The sequence below is a fragment of the Nicotiana attenuata genome, chromosome 2 (assembly GCF_001879085.1).
Source record: "Nicotiana attenuata strain UT chromosome 2, NIATTr2, whole genome shotgun sequence".
Classification (NCBI taxonomy): Eukaryota; Viridiplantae; Streptophyta; class Magnoliopsida; order Solanales; family Solanaceae; genus Nicotiana; species Nicotiana attenuata.
Window position 1 is genome coordinate 165,859 of NC_031990.1, and position 15,584 is coordinate 181,442.

At 37.9% G+C, this 15,584-nt stretch overlaps 1 pseudogene; it reads right to left on the reverse strand.

Annotated features, from left to right (window-relative positions):
* The window catches only part of LOC109215709, a 38,123-nt pseudogene extending 23,061 nt beyond the window's left edge, over positions 1-15,062 (reverse strand).

Below are 15,584 nucleotides of genomic sequence, written 5' to 3' on the forward strand. Positions count from 1 at the left end.
AAGATATAGACGGTTGGTTGGTAAATTAAATTACCTTACAGTGACAAGACCTGACATTTCCTTTTCTGTGAGTGTTGTGAGTCAGTTTATGGATTCTCCGTGTGATAGTCATTGGGATGCAGTTGTTCGCATTCTTCGGTATATAAAATCAGCTCCAGGCAAAGGTTTATTGTTTGAGGGTCGAGGCCATGAGCAGATCGTTGGATACTCAGATGCTGATTGGGCAGGATCACCTTCTGATAGACGTTCTACGTCTGGATATTGTGTCTTGGTAGGAGGAAATTTGGTGTCCTGGAAGAGCAAGAAACAGAATGTGGTTGCTCGGTCTAGTGCAGAAGCAGAATATCGAGCAATGGCTATGGCGACATGTGAGCTAATTTGGATCAAACAGTTGCTCAAGGAGTTGAAATTTGGTGAGATTAGTCAGATGGGACTTGTGTGTGATAATCAAGCTGCTCTTCATATTGCGTCAAATCCAGTGTTCCATGAGAGAACTAAACACATTGAGATTGACTGTCACTTTGTTAGAGAAAAGATACTCTCGGGAGATATTGCTACAAAGTTTGTGAAGTCGAATGATCAGCTTGCAGATATTTTCACCAAGTCCCTCACTGGTCCTCGTATTAACTACATATGTAACAAGCTTGGTACATATGATTTATATGCACCAGCTTGAGGGGGAGTGTTAGAATAGTCATGTAAATAGGAGTAAATAAATAACCCTAATCCAATATATATTAGGAGTAGGACATGTTATGTGTGTATATATATAGGGCTCATTGTAACATATGTATATACATCAATAATATATTTTCTCCCGTGCTTTCTCACAACTTGTAACTTGTAAGTTCTAGGTCGAGGAATAATCAGGATCTTAACAAGACTCTAACATATACAATGTTTTTTTTTTGAAAAAGACTAACATTTACAATTGAGATGATGCAACCGCAGTTTGTCATCCATGGCAAATATAACTACCTCTCCAAACGGCAAAGCATCACTCTCAAAGAAGTCACCAAAATCTCCAAACTCTGAGAGAAGTGCCTGAATATCCATGCCTGCACCTCTATCATCATCATCCCAACCCCATTGAAGTCCAATCTGATCATTTCCTCCAGTTATTGCAGAATTATTAACTTCCATTGAAGCATAGTCACTTGTTGATGGATTTATCACTGCTCCCGCTTGACTAAATGACTCTGAAATTCGCGACCTCTTAAAGCCCTGCATAGAAACTTGAAATGTCATATATGCCAACTCCTTTAAACACACACATACCATAATAGTCGAGTGGAGAAGAACAAAGGAGCACTTAGCACATGCTATCATTATGGATAACAGGCATCGTGCACGTTTTAGTAACGTTTATGCAAACAGTTCAGAGAAACAAGGTAATCACTAGTCCTGCAAAAGTGGGAGCAAATGCTGGAACATAGTTCCTCTTCAACAACCAAAAGAAGGGCAGAAGAGTCTATGCCAAAGAAATTAATCATTATCGACCTCATATAAAAAGGATCAATTACTACCAATGTCATAATTATGCTGCAGAATTATGCAATTCCATATTTCTGACACACTTGCCAATTTAATACTTATACCAGAGGCGCATCAAGGATTTAAAATCTATGGGCTCAACCTTTAAGACTCTTAGCATTGATGCCATTGTATTTTTAAAACTATGGGTTCAGAACTACCATTTGTTGGATTCAAATGAACACGGTTCCGCAAATCTACATCTGCCCCTGACTTATACTACAAAGAGCAGCTTCTACGTCGGGATGAGGGTTCTAGCCCTTTAATTAGCTTCCAACTTCAGTTAGAATACTACATTCAACTAACTAGCTTCAATCGGATACTATTATCTCTGGACTCTGGGAACTCTTCTCATATCCTTACTCTTGGTTCCTTCATTCTCAGATCATTCATCTTTGTGCCTTTTAGCAAAAGTAGTACAATGAAGTGGACGAGCGGTTGTGTGTCTAAGTCTTCTATAGTCATAGATTATCATATTTATCAATATCAATTATGCCACTGTTACGGAGATAATATCAGCAACAACAATTTTGTGAGAAACTCCATGCATACAAATCTTTTCCATTAGCATCATTGCCAGCTGATTAAAGCAATAAGATTTGCAGCCACTATAACATTTTTAGGTTTAAAAATTTGACAAATATTTTTTTCCATGACCAACAATCAAGTGAAAGAAGAAGCAGCAAAAACAGAAATTGTAGTAGCTCATTGAACCAAAAATATTTATCTCTAGAGCAGAAGTCCTGAAAAAGAACTCAAATTTTCAAACTCCAGATAAGTTGTTGTGTATCTTCATTTTGAATGTCAAACTTGTCTAATTCTCGAAGTGAACTCACAATTTCCATTCCCCTCTTATAAACTATGACCTATTTCTTTCTCTATTTAGAGCAGAACAATGAAGCAATTGAGAAGCTGGTATGCAGACCTGAGACCTCAAGGTTTGATTATAGAGGATAGAAAGAGAAGAAAAGACCAACAGTAGTGGCATTGACATGCTTGTCGGTATTGCTGCAAAAGAGTCCGGAGCTGGAATAAGCTTTCTATTTGTGCACTACGACAGAGAATTGATAAAGGTATGCAAGGCTTTATGCTTCAACAACTCATAGCTTTTCAAGTCATTTCATACTTTCTCTAGAAGTTCCTCCTTGGATGAGAAACAGAGGGAGGCACGTAGAAGGTTGCAACTCAATTCTCAGACGGTACAGTATGTATCTATATGTATGTACCTCTTTAAATTTGGAAAAAAATGAGGAGATAGCAAGATAGTAATAAGTATAGTCTCCAGTTCACTAGTCATAGCAAGTTAAAGAAGGCTAAGATTGAATCAAGGACTACATATTCAAATATAAGATATTGCGTACAGTCCAAACAGATACAAATTATAAAGAACTCAAAATTATATACAAAGGTTAAGATCAAATCAAGGACTACATATTCAAATATAAATAGTCCGTACAGTCCAAACAGATTACAAATTATAGAGAACTCAAAATTATATACAGGAAGCATACCGTTTTAAGAATGTCATTTTGAGACTGATCCACAGAAGATAATCCAGACTGTCTACACATTAAAAAATCTGCATCTGCTTCAAGATCACCAGCTCCTGAGGTCTTGTAATCACTATCAGTAGAAGCTGTACTTATGCTGCTAACACTACTACTATTGCTATTACTACTACTGTTATAGCGCCGATTTGAGCGCATGACATTTGCATCAAGCCAAGATCCATCCATCGAATTGACTTTGGCATCACTACTAAAATCATAACTGCAATATTGTGGATTAGATGTATGAGATGCAAGTTTAACCTTAAAAAAAGGTATGGAATGAACTGCCAATACGAATAAGCCAGGAGTACCAATGCATAATGGAGGATGTAAAGGACAATGAGGACCCAATCCAGTTCTGCAGCCAGAATCTGTGAATAGAGCATAAAATGTTAATTTGTTTTCTTTTTCTTTAGCAGAAAAAGACTAAAGAAAAAGAAACTTGGATGTTTTCAAATTTGTGCATGTCATCCTTGCGTAGAACCATGTTAATAGTCTTCTCTAAATCATACTAATTTCATCAGATGTCCACAGAGGAACTCTTCATAATTCTCAAGTAAGTTTGAATTAGAAAGGCACCCTAGCAAACAAAAACAGCACTACTATGATCTTTTGAGTAAATATTCACATGCATGGATGTTAGGCAAGAATATATAGATTTGACAGGTTGATCCTCAGTAAGGATCAAGGATAAAGCAACTAAGCAAAAGAAACACAAAAAATAATCAGCCAATAAGTATCCCAATCCCAGCTTTTACTAGTTAGTTCAAGGAATGAGATGTCAGGATAGAAACTTGGGCTTCGCCTTATTACCCATAACAGAGTGGAAACGTCAGATAAAGACTTCCCTGAGAGAACTTATTAATCATAATCCATCAGCCACTCACAGTGACTCTGAAAAGTTTTAAGATTGGAACATATTACATCAAAACATCAAAATATGGAGGACCATAATATTTCTATAACCGAGTGGGGGATGGAATGGTTATCTGGCCATTACTGTGGTGAAAAGGCTAGAGATTTAGAAGAGTAGTTTTCCATCATTAATGTGAAGGTCACCGATGTCTTCCAGCAGTCCATTGACAGACCTTCAACAAGACTGAAAGGACACTAGTTTAATGTTGAAATGATGCTAGTTTAATGTAACCTTTTTTTAATCGGTAACTAGTTTAATGTAATCTTCTTCCCACATCAGCTAGATGCAAACTTATGCTCCTCCTGTTCTCTTGTCTCTTTCTCTCTCACATCAATAAATTTCTGTTCTTAATCCAAAAACAAAGAAGAGAAAAGACCTCGTCAGAATTTAACAAATATACCTTTTTAGAGATGATCTAGCACATGCTGTTTGCACCACTGGAACAAGAACAGCCTCAGGGGGATAGATAAACATTCTTCCACAGTTATCTGGTATTCTACTCTGAACAACATTGGCCATTTCGGAGGCTTCAGTTATGGTAGGCCTTGATAAATTATTCTGTGCATTTGAACTTTCTTGTATATAGTTGTTTCCTGGTGTAGTGCAGCCAAGGCTAACTTCAACATAGCAACTCTGTCCCTTAAGCTGATAACCAGATCGAGAAACATTGCAGGGTAGCCCAACAATATCGTTTGAAGCACTAAAGTTGCCAGAACTGTTTGAGCAAGTCAAATAAGAACCACAGTAAGGCAACCACATTAAGTCGAGCTCTATCACTTTGAAAGAATGATGTTCACAAACAAGAAATGGAGGGAGAGACGACAGATTTAGAAACAACCAAAAAAGGGAGGGGGAGGCAAATTTGACCAGAGATACACTTGCTTCACAAGATCAGCTGGGCAACATCCGGTGAGCCTCCCACGCATTCCATGAGGTGAGGTGAGACAATAACTGGAAAAGGGATAAAAGGTATAAATGAAAGTACCAAGATACCTAACCATTCAGGAGCATAGCGATGGGTGCCAAAAGGTTTTTATTGGTTGAAACCAAGTTTAGAATTTGATATATGTCTAAGAGCTCATATTTGTTATTGTTAAGTTTGTTTAAACTATAAGTAGACTGATTAAAGATGTGGATTTTCTTTAACCCATCTTTTTTTTGATAAGGTAAATTATATTAATCAAAAGGGAGAAAACTCCCGTATACAAGAAGTATACCAAAAAGTAGAGAATTTACATCAGAACATGATTCTCTACAAATGAAGCCCAACCTTCTATACAAGTAGGGGCTATATGAGTGCATCAAAAAGCGATCAAAGATAAAAGACTATTCTTAAGATGTTAAAAAGCAGACTCAATCCCCTCAAAAGCTCTCCTATTTCTCTCCCCCCAAACTATCTGCATGAGAGCTAACGGGGCGAACTCCACGCCTTTTGCTTTCTTCTTCTACAGAAACCGGCCCAGCTATATAACATTTCCTTTACAGTACTTGGCATCACCCATTGAACACCAAAAAGATTCAGGATTGCCCTCCACAAACCCGAGACACAGGGCAATGCAACAAAAGATGATCAACCTCTTCCCCTGAGCTTTTACACATGTAGCACCAACTAACAAGTGTAATTCCTCTCTTTCGCAGATTTTCAGCAGTCAAGATCACTCCCCTCGCCGCTAGCCATGCAAAAAAGCACACCTTCGTGGGCGCCTTAGGAATCCAGATCGAGGAGATTGCTAATCCTTGTTGCTAATAAGATCTTACAATTTCAGGAGGGGTAAGGTAACAAACATTTGTGAGAGGACCAAATTCATAGCTTAAACATAGTGTATCATTTAGGCAATTGACAATCTCGGCATACAGAAGATATCTATCTTGAGAGGTTTTTAGCACTTTTCACAAGCCATAACAGCTGTACCGCTGTCAGAAAAGAATATTCACATCCTAAACGATCTCGACCACAGCCTTTACAGAAGAGCAAAAGTTACACCCACCCCCACCCCCCACCCCCACACACACACAAAAAAAAATAAAGCTTAAAATTTTGTAGAAGCTTCTGAATTTCAGGAATCATTAAAGTCGAGTCTACCAAGGACTAAAACCAAGAGAAATCAGGGCATTACTCTAATCCACAAATGCAGACCTGTTTATTAAAGTAAATAAAAATTAACAAAGAATATGTAACTCTCCACCAAAATGTAGGCCTTAAAAATGATTTTTATATAAGATTTTACTCACATATTCAGCACATAATGGAGTGCAACAGCAATGTGGAAGTTTTTCCACTGGGTTTATTGCCAACTTTCTTTAATTTTGGAGCACTTTTACAAAATCAATCTCAAGGATCAACCTGTTTCTTCAGCTTCCCTTAGATTCCATTAGGTTGTCAATTAGTTTAATGATAGCAAGAATCGCACAGGTTCGGAAAGAACCTATTGGGTGATTAACAAAATTCAGCATCTGAATGTACATCCAAGCCTTTAATTGTACCTGGAAGCCTCTCACCAGAGACATTAGATGTATCCTCTGATATTTTATCAATGTCACCACTTGAAAGTGCTCGTATATGCCTAGAAAAAGGTATGAGCGGCCAATAACAGATTGTTAAAAGGATAGATTGCAACCCCTCCCTCAAATCAACAATGGAAGCAAAGGCTAATTAAAGTTACTTTGCAGATATTATAACGTGGACAAAGAGAGCCTCTTCCGTAGCAGAAAATAAGAACTCAACCACTGGCTGTCCCTTCCTTCAAGAAAGCACCAATTATAAATCAGATAGATATAACAGTTAATTTCAATGAAATCGTGATTAGAATGCCAGGATAATAGCTTCAGTAACTAGCATACATTAAGGAACAGTAATACAAAGAACACTTATACCATGATTACCCAATTCAAAAAAGCGAAAATGCAAATTCCAGGCACTGGCGAAGCTATGAACATTTAGCAGGCAAATGAAAAAGATATAGCTACTAGTGCCACACCCAGAAAAGAATGAAAAAGATATACAGTTTCTCAAACTTCTAACTGTTTGTAAAAGCAGAATGACTCCATAGGTAGAGGTTGTAAGTGAAAAAGCCAAAAGTATACTAGAATGGAATCAGCACAAGTCCCCTATCTCCATAACAACTTCTACGTCAAGGCGCGCACATTTTCATGGCAACATAAGGAAGATAGTACGGTAACAAAGGAGGTTGTAAAATCATAGTCAAATCATAATTCTTGATCTTTGTGGTGTCCAACCACTTAGGCCAACAAACAATGCAAGTATTAATAAACATACCTGAATAACTCTTCGTTCTGTGATAATGGATGGTATTTTGTAAATACATCTCCATATCTCACATATGAAAGTCCTCTGAGTGTTCTGTCATATCAAGTAGTACATTAACAAGTAAATAATTAACAGATCATGGAAACATCCAACATGTGAAATAACAATTCATTACCTTTCCATGCAATTCCTTAAGGCCTGAGATAGCGCAGCAGCAACCTCTTCTGAATCTCCAGGAACCACCCAGAGACCAGATGCCAGAACTGCAAAAGATATGATAAAGATTGTTCAGCAAAGCAAAATGAAAAACAAAAACAGGACTCAGGATAAGTTTAACAGTTAAGTGCAGCTCAGATACAAAAGCAATGACAATTGGTCAATCAGTCCATCAACAACACCTCAATCTCAAACTAGTTGAGACCGGTGATATGAGCCCTCCTGCTCTATTCAGGCCCGTCAATATTGGTAAGTAACTTGTCTTTTAACACAAATCCGTAGTTCTCCAAAATTGGAGGTTCTCTAAGTTTCACACTTGTCCTTGCCAGACTAACTCAAGTGTAACAACAACTAAACCCTTAATCTCAACTAGTTGGTATTGCCTACATGAATCCTTTGCATCCATTGTATTCTACTCTTGGCTAAGCCCGCATTTGAATCCTAAGGACTGTAGGCTTTTGCAGTCTATTTTCTTCATATAAGTTTAGATCTACCTCATCCTCTGTTAGCACCTTCAATCACTATAGTGTCGTCTAATAATAACATACCTCTTAATTTGGATACAGCTGACTGTGCCTTTTCAACAACAGATGAATGCTGCCCAGGGATAAAAAGCCATAGCTTGATCTTCTCATCTGAAAACTAAAAGCAAGCAGAAGTTAGACAACTAGAAAAAATTACGGTTCAACTACTTTGCTGACCATCCATACCAGGGTTGTGAAGACCCTGGGACGGGTCCCAAGGTCCAACAAAGGAATTTGTCCATGTGCTGAGAAATCCTTGCTTCTGCAATTGCAGATGCGACGAAAGCACGAGCCATGTAGCAGCGTCTTTCTTATCCAGCTTCACACTTTAAACAGACCGTAGAACACAACGAATTAAGTATATTTTACAGGTAGTTTCTTCAAAGGAGATAGCACTATGCATAAAATGGACTTTAAACAGCTCAAATGTCAAACCTCTTGTCCACCAGAGAGTTGACGTCAGATTCAAGAGGAAGAAACTGAAACCAAGATATCTGATGTAAGCCACCCTGCAAACCCAGAGAATAATAAATGAGTTTCAAATACAACAAACCCAGTATATTCCCACATGTGGGGTCTGAGGAGGGTAGTGCGTACGCAAACCTTACCCCTGGTCCCTACCTAGTGAAGGTAGAGAGGTTGTTTCCATAGACAAAATAATAGATGAGTTTAAGGAAAATATATGCAATCATATTAAGCATCACAACTTCAGGGACAGTTCAAGAGTACCATATTAGAAGAAACTATATCGCTTCTCAGTATCTAGTCAATCAGTACAAATGGCATGAAAAAGATGCATACGAGCCACATATCTGTTAGGATATACCATCAAAGCAGCTGAGAGTTCCTTGAAAGCAAGAGAGACTGATAAAATCCCCGAACAGGAAAGGGAATTACCATTTTTTTTATCAGGAAAGGTTTTATTAATCAGAAAAACAGTATCAAGCTGATGTTTTGATGGTTTATCCTAGATCACACCCTTGGATGTGATCCCTGCTAGCACTTTTTGGTGTGCAAGGACATAAAGGAACAGAAGATGCTTTGATGGTTTATCAACTCCAAATCATTCTCTTAAGGCTAGAAGTCTATTGTATCTCTTTAGTTGGCACAATGTGTCCCCCGTAGACTCCCCTAATAATTCTTTTCAACTTTGTTAGCTCCTCAGGTCTTAGCATAGCCTCTTATATAATGGAGCTAACATCCTATATTTTGTAATCATACATTTTGTGCTCTTTTGCATCTTCTTAATGCCATCGACAAAGCTACATCAAAAGACATTAAAAGATGGAATAGGGATGTATATGCAAGAAAGGAGATCATTGAGGGAATTGATGACAAGTGCTGGGACTCAGAAAGGAGGGAAGGAACAGAAGGATTTACTGGAGGAGAAAAATGAGAAACAAAAGAGTGATAATGGAACTAGTGGTTGTGGTAAGTTGCTAAGAAAATCAGCTAAGAGCAAAAGAGACCTTCAAGTAAAGAAACTTTGAACATGTTTGGAGGTTGGGGAAAAGTATTTGAGGAGAAGAAGAGGTCAGGTAGGCTTGTACCCAATAACATTATACTCTAGCAGGACAGGAAATAAGAAAATACATGTTAAGTAAGTTACCTATTTGAATTCCATGAAAATGGGATAAAGAGAATGGACACAATTTCATTCCCATGGTTTTTGAACTTACTTTCAGTATGGTGCGGATGGGGTTCGGGGAAAGATGGAGGGGATGGATCAAGTTCCGCATTTCCTCAGTCAAATTCTCTGTCCTGGTCAATGGTAGCCCGTGTGGTTTCTTTGGCAGCTCCAGGGGTCTCAGGCAAAGTGATCCCCTATCCCCCATGCTATTCATTCTAGTGATGGATATCCCGGGTAAAATGATGGATCGGGTGGCGGGCGGAGGTTTCTTGAGAGGCTTCTCAGCCCCGATTGGGGTGCACAGTGCCCGAAGAGTGTCTCATTTGCTTTTTGCGGACGACACCCTAGTTTCTTGTGATGCCGATATGGATCAGTTGTCCTACCTGAAGCAGGCCCTGATATGGTTTCAGATAGTATCAGGACTCAAAATCAATCTCAGCAAGTGTGAGATTTTTCCGGTGAGTGAGGTTGCTAACATTGGTGCTTTGTCATATGTTCTTAGATGTGAGGTGGGCTCTCTTCCCAGTACTTACCTAGGGCTTCCATTGGGTGCTTCGCATAAGGATACTACGGTTTGGAATCCAGTGATCGAAAGGGTCGAAAAAGATTAGTAAGCTGGCAGAAATGGTACTTCTCAAAAGGCGGTACGGAAGTGCTTATTAAAAGCACCTTATCGAGTATGCCCACCTATTACTTGTCCCTGTTGCAAGCACCTATGAGCATCACAGAAAAACTGGAGCGGCTTCAAAGAAATTTTCTTTGGGATGCAGCGGACGGAACTAGAAAGTTTCACTTAGTGAATTGGCAGACTGTCACTTCCCCAAAGAAGTGAGGGGACTTGGAGTAAAAGATCTTAGGGTATTCAACAGAGCTTTGTTGTGGAAGTGGTTGTGGAGATTCGGGGTAGAGGAGCATGCTTTATGGAGGGAGGTCATAGTAGAAAAGTGTGATTCCATGGGAGGGGGTTGGAGGACCAAGGCAATCATAGCACCTTTCGGGTGTGGCATGTGGAGGAGCATCATGAAGAATTGGGAAGCCTTTAGTGGAACATCACTTACAGGGTGGGAGATCAATTACAGGGTGGGAGATGGAGGGAGAATCAGCTTTTGGAACCACAAGTAGTGTGGAGAGGATACTCTGAGGGTCTCTTTCCCCCACGTCTCCAAAGTTTCAAATCAGAAGGAATTGATGGTTCAACAGATTCGCAAGGAGCATGAAGGGGGTAGTTTGGGACATCTCATTTAGAAGGAACATGCAAGATTGGGAGATTATGGAGCTCCAAAGTTTGATAGTACTGCTATATGGGCAAAACAGGCCCCAACTATCTTGTGATTCTTGGAGATGGAGGGGTTTGAGGGAAGATGGTTGTTCATCGTAAAGTCCTTCTACCAAAGTATGTTGGTGAGAGAGGAGGACCTTTTTTCCATACTCCTCGATCTGGATTCCTAGGGCGCCTACGAAGGTGTGCTTTTTTGCATGGCTAGCGGCGAGGGGGAGTGATCTTGACTGCTGAAAATCTGCGAAAGAGAGGTATTACACTCGTTAGTTGGTGCTATGTGTAAAAACTCGGGGGAAGAAGTTGATTATCTTTTGTAGCATTGCCCCGTGTCTTCTGGTTTGTGGAGGGTTATCCTGAATCTTTTTGGTGTTCAATGGGTGATGCCAAGCACCGTAAGGGAATTGTTACATAGCTGGGCCGGTTCCCATAGGAGAAGAAGGCAAAAGGCGTGGAAGTTCGCCCTGCTAGCTCTCATGTGGATAGTTTGATGGGAGAGAAATAAGAGAGCGTTTGAGGGGATTGAGTCTCCTTTTTCCCATCTTAAGAATAGTTTTTTATCTTTGATCGCTTTTTAGTGCACTCATATATACTTGTATAGAAAATTGGGCGTCTTTTGTAGAGAATCATGTTTTGATGTAAATTCTCTACTTTTTGGTATACTTCTTGTATACGGGAGTTTTTCTCCCCTTTGTTAATACAATTTACCTTATAAAAAAAATTAAGCAAGTAAAACATAACAAATCAACAACAAAAACTTCCAATTTCGCCCTCAAAAATAGTAGTCCTAATATCGCAGCAAAGGAAAGGGCAATGAGTCATAAAAGGATATAAGGCAAGAAACATACGATCTTGAACACATTTGTCCACATCATCAGATAATGTTGAAGCCCTTAAGTAAACACGTGTAATGTAGATCTTAGGGTATATGACATGTATCGAAGGCATGAAGCATTTCCTTGCAGAACAAAGGGCTGCACTTCCTTCTAACAAAACATGGAAAAAAAAGAAAAATAACAACAGATTAGTGTTTGTAAGACAAAGAAAAAGGGACTCGATAAACCTCACAAGAAAAAAAAAAAACTTAAGTTTCTGTTTTCTAGGACAACTGCTGAGCAAATAACTACTTGTATGTTAATTGGAGAGATCTTTTTAGCCAAGGACAATCCACCTCGAAAAAACTTCTTGATGAGGCAAAAATACATCTTCTTTGGCTCTCTAAATTAACAGACACTAGGAGCTCGTTTTTTAACAACAAATTATCACTCTTAGTTAGTCTAAATAAAAGCATGTTCATAAAAAGGAGGAAAATGATCTATATCACTCTTAGTTAGTCTAAATAAAAGCATGTTAATAAAAAGGAGAAAAATGATTTCGTAAAATGAAACATTTAATATTTGCAACTCCATATGCAGGTAGTTAAGAAATAGTTTTGAAGCATATTCAGAACCAAGCAATGGAATCCGAAGACCTTCTAAAAGATGAAGATGATGGTAGCCCCAACATCAAATCGATTAAAAGGAATGCAATATTCTGTCAAGTTTAGAGGCGAATGTACAAGGTTAGGGGCAAGTTAAAATTGAACCTATCATTTTTAACATATGCTATCTACATGTGAAAATTTCTGAAAAGTAGTATAAATACTACTCCCTCCGTTTCAATTTATATGAGGTAGTTTGACTAAAGAAAGAAAAAAAAAAAGAAAACTTTGAAACTTGTGGTCTTAAAAACTTAAGGGGTAAAAGCTTTGTGGGGCCATGACATTTGTGTTGTTATAAAAGCTTCTCATTAAGGGTAAAATGAGTAAAATGAAGAGTTTACAGTTGAATTATTTCCAATTATAAAATGTGTCATTCTTTTTGGAACGGACTAATAAGGAAAGTGTGTCATCTAAACTGAAACAGAGGAAGTAACTATTAAGTTTTGAACCCATGTTTTCAAAGAACTCAGAATCCTGATCCACACATCTCAGCTCAAGTCTGTCCCAAAAGAGAAATTCCAAAGTTCCTTAGGATCAATATCTCACTAATCGTTATCATCTGATTGTGTTACAGGCTCTTCCGTAACTTAGATGGTGATCACAACAGTTACTTAACACCGTCAGAACTGGAGAAGCTAATGGAAAATAACAAATTCAGAGAGGCACACCTGGATCACAAAACCTCTGTCATGGAAATCATGAAGGATTTCGATCAAGATAAAGATGACATGATCAACGAAAATGAGTTTCTCAGTGGTGTGACATATTGGCTTAGTAATGCTAAGAGGACTACCGAAGAAAATCATGATAAGGTAACATATATGGCTAGCTAAATATTGCTATCTTGTGCGTGATGTATGTCTTAGAAATTTTGACAGCTAGGGGTTTTTGGAACTTATTTTCTGCAGCTGATGTGGGGAGAAGTTGACAAGTTATTGGATGAGGCAAAAAGAGAACGCAATAAACATTTCGACTACTCTTTGGTGTTAAAATGGGCATTCTGTAAATCTGTGCTGCAAATGATTTTGGGTATTGCTATATTAACATTGTGTGCAGATCCAATCATGGATAATATTATACGACTGGGTAGTGCAGTCGGGTGCCTTCTTTCTTTCTGTCATTTGTCATAGTACCTCTGGCTATCAATGCAATAAAGCAATAACGTTAATTATCTTCAACAAGCCAGCAGAGTTCCACAACTTCTTCTTTGACATTTTCCAGATCTACATCTCTTTTCCTCTATCTCAAATATTCCTGCACAAATACTACGTTCTGTAGATTCTTTCTTATCTTTATTTTCTCATGAATACTCCTGCAGAATACTTACTTTTTTAATTGATAATTTTGTCTTGACAACTCTATTCTTTAAATTGCTTCAAAAGCAGATCTATGTGGGAGTGATCTTGAAAAACATAATGGGCATGTCAACCATGTTAACTGTATTGTATGCAAAGGACTCAACATGGAAGTATTCAGCTGAAGTGTTGATAGCTATGGTTGTCTGTGCTGTAACTGGCCTTTTTGCATTCATCCGCACCACTTATCCACTTTGGGCGTGTCTCTTAACTTTCTTGTTTTATCCTATCTCACTTGTACTGCTTTATATTTTCCAATAAATAACAATCTAATGATGTTGTAATTAAAATGCTCTCTTCTCAAATTTACTCAGATGAAGTGTTGATATCTACATATGAATGGTGGTTTCTGTTGTAGAAGCACAATTTGCATCGTCCCCACCACCTATCCAATTTATTCTCCATTCTTCCAATAAATACTGCTTGATACTGTAATTTAGAACCAATCTCAAATTCTTTTGTACCATTTTAGTATTTATAAAATTTTAAGTTCTTATTCTTTCAGCTTTTGTCAATTACTAACTAATAAGAACAGCAGTAGATGAGAATAGGAGAGCAGGTGGGCAAATAATAGGTCAAAGAACACTATAGAAGATACAACGTCAGTAACGATTTATATGGCCGACCTCAACTTAGTCTGGATTGAGGCATAGTTGTGCCATGTGTTAAATGTTAATCAATAACAAACTTGTGAATTGAAGTGGCTTTTGGGCAAGCAATACACACACACACACATTACTGACTATCCACTGATCTATTTGGACTCATATCATTCAATATTCAATAATTTTAGGTTCTCTAACACTAAAAGTTCTCTACATTCTCTATTGACAAACAAACCACTTGACAGACTAAAAAGACTCTTAACAACACTATTTGATGTAAAGCATAGTACCTTCAGTAATTTTAAATATACTTACCTTCAGTCATCATGGTTTTCAACTTAAAGGACTTTTGTGTTTGGAAATCAACGTAGAATATGACAAATCTAATGCAGATAAATACTTGGCAGGGAAAATTCTCTCTGAAAAAGATTAATAGATCAAAATTGGGTCGTCTTACCACTACCTATACTCAGTTTCGTAAAATCCAACAGAAGTTGAAATTGATTGAAATCCATAATGCCATGCCTTTCGCTGTTGGAGATTTTTCAATGAAGCCTGGGAAAAAGAGAGCAATGCATTGCCGCCGATTATGGCGGAATCTGTCCGACGGGGAGAGGTTTTTGATCGGGAAAGAGGGGAACTGGCAGTCAAAAAGAGAGAATCCAAACACATACATACAGCCTACAGGTATGTAGTTTCGAGAAAATGACAAAAATGGTCCATTATGTTTGAAGATAGGTTCATAGTAGTCCTTTAAGCATTAACTAAATAGTCTTGGTTCTTTGCTAGCGTTCGGTCATAGATCCCAAATTTATTTTGATAAATTTGATTTGGGTGAAGTTTGGTTTGAAGATGAAAATGTGTTTGGACATACATTTTCAAAACATATTTTCCAACTTTATTTTGGAAAAACATGTATATAATTCCCAAGTTTTGGGATTTTGGCCCAAAATCAGCTGATTTTGGGATTTGAGATTTGGGATTTGGCCAAAATATGGGCAAAATTTATGGCCAAACATGAGTTTTGAAAATAAATCCCAAGTTTATTTTGGCAAAACTCATGGCCAAACGGGGCTTTAAGTTTTCTAAAAGTTGACATTTTCTTCGTCAAATATTTAACAAAATGGCTCTTATGTTTGTTTGTTTTTTTTTTTTTTTTGAGCAAAAAATGGCTCTTATGTTTGACGATAGGTTCAAAATAATAAGCATGTACTAGATAGTTTTGGTCCTT